Below are 5,727 nucleotides of genomic sequence, written 5' to 3' on the forward strand. Positions count from 1 at the left end.
TGTATATACATATATATAATTTGGGGGTCTGTGTATACATAATTAGATGGTGATGACTTCACATAAGAAAGAGGAAGTTTGGATGAGAAGTAGTTTATTTAGCTATATCTTCCTCACTTGATTTATTTAAAATAGATGAAGCATTGTATAACATATAAGAAATCAAAACCAAACCCACTGCCATCCAGTTGATTCTGACTCATAGTGCTCTTGTGAAGGATTTATGAGAATGTAAATCTCTATGGAAAGAGACAGCCTCATCTTTCTCTCACAGAACTGCCAAACTTGTGGTTAACAATCTAGTGCTTATCCTACAGTTCCACCAAGGATCCTTCTAACATATAGGGTAATATAATATATAGCAAAATATTACTATATACATGAAATACCATAGTCTGAGGCAGTTTTCTGCCTAATTTGCAATATTTCATATTTCTTTCAGATATCCAATGGAGACTGAACAGCTTTTTCAGCTTGGATTTTCCTTTACCTTTTTGTTGTTTATGCATTTCTTTGTGTGCCAATTGAAAATCCTTCTTCCTTCATACTTACTTCATGTTATATTTGTCCTTCTCCTCTTCTACTTTTTTCTTTAATCCACACAAACCTGACCGTAACTGACCCTTTTACTTGACACTTCTTCAAATCACAGCAGGGAAATTCAAACACCATTTCACAGGCCATGCTGCAAGTTAGAAACCATTGAACATGAATCCAAGCGTCTGGGTTATGTATTTTAAAAAAGAAAAAAAGGTTTGCTAGACTCCCAGAGGGCAGAAAACTACTCCTTATGCTTGCAAATTTCATTAAAAAGCCCACTAAACAGACATGCTGAGAATCAGTTTCTTCAAGTGTACAATGGGGATAATCTCTAACATTTAGAGCCATTGTGAGAATTTAAGAAGTGTATGCAAATTAATGTTCTAGTGATTGGTTAAGAGCAGAGCCAAAAAGGTAAATAATTTATTGATGTCATTCTTAGTAAGCAATGAAAATATATTGGGGTATACCACGCTTGTGCTCTGTAGCATTGGCAGATCATATGTGGACTGTATTTTCAAAGACAGACATAATTTCAAGGACAATTTTCAGGGACATAAATTCATGATTTGGCATAAAAATAATTTCTAAATGATTCTGAGAAGCCACAATTGTACAATGGTTAAGCACTGGACTGCTAACCAAAAGGTTAATGTTAGAACTCAATCATGCTACAGGAGAAGAAACCTAGTGATGTGCTTTTATAAAGGTTTCAGCCTAGGAAACCCTATGGGGCACTTGTACTCTGTCAAATACAGTGCTATGAATCAGAATCAGCTTGATAGTACACAACAACAAAATGATGCTGATGAACTTCTTTGAGCCCTGATAGGACAGAAGCTGCAGGAACTTTGCTTTCTTGAATTAATTCTTTGACTTTCCTGGGTGTTGGGCACATTGCATATGACACAACTCTTGATGAGGAACATATTTTCTATACAACAATTGCAGGGGAAATTTTATTCAAAGATGATTTCACATTTAAACAAGATTAGGAAAATGATGCACTTGTGTGCTTTACTTACTGTGGATTTTTGAAAGACTGATTCAGCAGTAGATGTGATAGCCATGAAGTTTCATCCAAGGAACGTGACTTTCAAGTAATCTATAGTATGGAATTCAGGTACCACATTGAAGAAACATATCCCTTAAGGGACTGACTTGAATCGACTCAATCACTGTCTTTCAGGAGTTAAGATTCCCAGGATAAACAAATGCAACTAAGGAATTTGTTGAATTGTGGAAAGATGACAAGCATATTGTAAAAATTAAACCCAGTCATGTTTTGAAAGTTTAATATAATTCTGATAAAATGGAATTTTCAGAATTGAATACATGAGCTTTTATTTCTGTAACCTAAATGACCTGGTACATTTAAATAAATATAGACTGCATGCCATAAAAAAAATAGTTGTTTGATGCTAATCTGAATTGTTACAATGTAATTCAGAGCATAAATTCTTGAGTAGAGCTCACAGACCTGCTATTAATGTTCTAGTGATTGGTTAAGAGCAGAGCCAAAAAGGTAAATAATTTATTGATGTCATCCTTAGTAAGCAATGAAGATATATTGGGGTATACCACGCTTGTGCTCTGTAGCATTGGCAGATCATATGTAGACTGTATTTTCAAAGACAGACATAATTTCAAGGACAATTTTCAGGGACATAAATTCATGATTTGGCATAAAAATAATCTTACCGAACCTCCTTAGTAATATATTGTTGCTGTTAACTGCCATTAAGTCAGTTCCAACCCATAGCTATCTTGTATAGGGTTTCTGGAGGAACAACTGGTGAGCTTGAACCACTGACCTTGAGAAACAAATCAACTTTGCAGTCCAGAGCATTAACCCACAGCGTCACACACTAGGACTCCTTAGTAGAATACAGTGGGAGGAATGTTCAAAATAAAAAGAGAATGTGAGCCAAGTTGCCTCAAGTCCTAACTTTTGCCTCTATAGAAATAATGCATATGATCCCATTTTGGCTAAAGTGTCTCTCTAAGGCATTTATAATCACTTAGGTAATGATACAACTGAATATTTTCCTAGAATCTAAAAGTTTATATGAATAAATTTTAAAAATAACTTAAGATATTTTCTCAGATAAAATTAATGTTAAATTATCTTTAGTTTTCATGTGGTAAATATTTACAAATGCGTCTTCATATATTGCTGAGAAGGGTGAATATTTAAACTTAAGTAAGCAATATCAGGTGCTGTGGGCTAATGCATCAGTCTGCAAAGTCTTTTGAACTGCAAGGTTGGTGGTTCAAACTCACCAGCTGCTCCTTTATACAGGGTCGCTATGGGTTGGAATCAACTTGATGACACTTAACAACAACAACAACAAGCAATATCAGAGTAGTTGTTTTTTTTTTTTCTTTACATAATTTTGATAAACAGAACGGAGCATTTTACTATGACAGGAACTATACTGTGAAAACTCTACAAAAGGGGACTAGTTTCCTGATGTTAAGTAGAACTATTTAGTTCAAAGATCACACTGTATTTTATTTCCAGTACCAACTTCTCAATGGAGTTAAAATTGTCTCAGTTTAACATGGCTTTGACTCTCATTGATTTAAGCTCTTACAACTTTCTGATATGGAAATAAGAGAGTTTATTTATCTTTAGTTAATACGATGCATTGTTTTTCACTGCTCAGAAACATCACATCCAGACTGAACAGATATTACATGAAATCTCTGTTTAAGAAGTTTTCCAAGATGAAATATATGAAACTGAGATGATTTTGATTTAAATTGTGAGTATTAAAAGAAAAATCAGCAAAAGGAGAAGAAAAATGAAATTCTTTATTTTTATCCAAATATATTAGAATTCATAATTTCATTAATTCAACAAAAAAGTAGGGTGATCATATATCATCCAAACTAGGACATTTTAAGAGTGAAAGTGAGTGCTATAAATCATAACAGTTATATACTAGGTATAAACTGGGACTCACCCCCCACCCCCATGAAAACCTATAATCAACTTAGTAATAAAGGTTAAACTACAATTACAAGCAGAATCACACCTTTTCCATGCATATCTGGAAAAGACAGAGGAACAAAATTGACTCCAAAAATTAATTTGGACAATACAGGTTCTTTCTTTTCACGCAGGTCGCTGTTAAAATGTCAACTCTTCCCCAAACCAATCACCATATATAAAATTTTCTTACCTGACTCCGTCATTTTTTTCCCCCTTTACCTTCTCTTTTATTCTCTTCTTTAATATTTTCTTATTTGTTTATTACCTTCTCCTCAATACCTTTTTTCTATTCCCCTACTGGACTGACTGTCATGGTGAGCTCTGACCTTCTCTGCTCTATTCATGTCCAAATCCCCAGGAAATAAAATATACCTAAAACATGAGTGACATTTAAAAATGTTGTTGAATGAATGAATACATTTGAAGAAATTGTTTTGGGTTCTGTCTTCTCCTTGGTACCAAAAAGAACTGAAATGATTGTCCAGATTAAATTAGGGCTCTATTTAATTATTCACTAAAGGTTGGAATAAATGACTTTTGTGGTTTCTTCCACTCACTGCACATTACATCCAATGGGCTCTCTTCCCATCCTGCCAGTATTTCATTCCCTACATTCAGAAAATAATACAAGTTTAGGAGGGTAAAGGAGTAGGGTAATTTGCCCTATTCACAGTGGATAAATGCTCAAGGTTGATCATTTTGCCAGAAACAATGTCCTAGTATATGTTTGCACCTACAGAATTTACTTGATATAGAGGTAGCCAGAAGTTATTTTTCTAGTTAATAATAGAATTGTTGATGTAATAACTTTGCCAAAAACAAAATCATCAGAGGATTTCTATAAAAAGGGAAAAATGATGGAAGCCCTAATCAGACACCAAGGGTTTACAAATCAATGAGAACTAAATTAATTTTGGGCAGACTTTGTATTGCTCTGTTCAAAGACGTTTTATAGAAAGCCCCATCCATGATATTAAAAGAGATCTTCTAACATTTAATAAGTATCTCTGAATTCTAAATCTTCATTTTGTAGGTGTTTAGCCAATCAGTAGTTGTGATTCCCACTAATGAATCTTAAATATCAGACCAGGGGGTTAAGGAAAATACTATACTAATTATTAGAGTAAAACAAGGTTCTAAAACATCGATTAAATCAGTGTTCACACAGACACACATAAATTGTACCATTGTAGAATACATTCTTGCTAACTTTGAGCGGCAGGCATGGACTAGGTTCTTCAGGTGAAGAAACAGATCAACCCTGCTACAACAAATGCCATCAACAAGAGAACTAAGTTGAATTTAAAAAGAGATTCCATAAGACATACATATTTTAAGCATAAATATTTATCATCTGTTTTCTTTGCATTGTTTCACTCCATAAGAATAAATTATTTTTTAAATGACAGAAAATCCAGAAAAACAGATAAAATATCTCCAAATAGCTCAGTTTGAAGCCAAAGCACAACCAAATTCATCGCCAGCCAGTCGATGCTAACTCACAGTGACCCTGTACAGAGTTCCCAACTCTGTTAATCTTTAAGGAAGCAGAAAGCCCCATCTTTCCTGAGGAGCAGCTGGTGGGTTTGAACTTCTACCTTGCAGTTAGACTGCATTATGTAATTTCATGCAGATTCTGCTGCATTCAATGTTGCTTGGCTATTGACTATTATCATGATTCCGCATTTGTTCAGAATTCATATTTGTATTATATGGTATACAAAAGAGATTTCTAGGTTTTAATTAGCCCTGGGAATGACCAATTCTCAAATTGACTAGTGTTTATTTCCCCCTAGTACTAGTACCTATTAAAAATTATAAGAATTTTTCAATTATATATTGTGCCCTGTAGCCTCTAAAATTTACAAGTTAAATATATATAATGGTTATATCTTTTGCAGGGTCATAAATAGTACAAACTTGTGAGACTCCCTTATATAAAATACAATTGAAAACCTCCCATGACCTTAAACATCAGAAAACATGAAGTTAGATTCTAAAATGACAAGTAACTTAAGGCTAAGATATTTGGTATTAATATTTAATTAATGCCAGTAGCCTCTGTAGTTGAATAAACATGCACAAGAACTATAACTTTGAACAAAACATCACAATTGTATCATATATATATATATATATATACACATATATATATACACACATATATATGTATATATATATATATGTGT

Source organism: Chrysochloris asiatica, unplaced genomic scaffold (genome assembly GCF_000296735.1).
Source record: "Chrysochloris asiatica unplaced genomic scaffold, ChrAsi1.0 scaffold00012, whole genome shotgun sequence".
Taxonomy (NCBI): Eukaryota; Metazoa; Chordata; class Mammalia; order Afrosoricida; family Chrysochloridae; genus Chrysochloris; species Chrysochloris asiatica.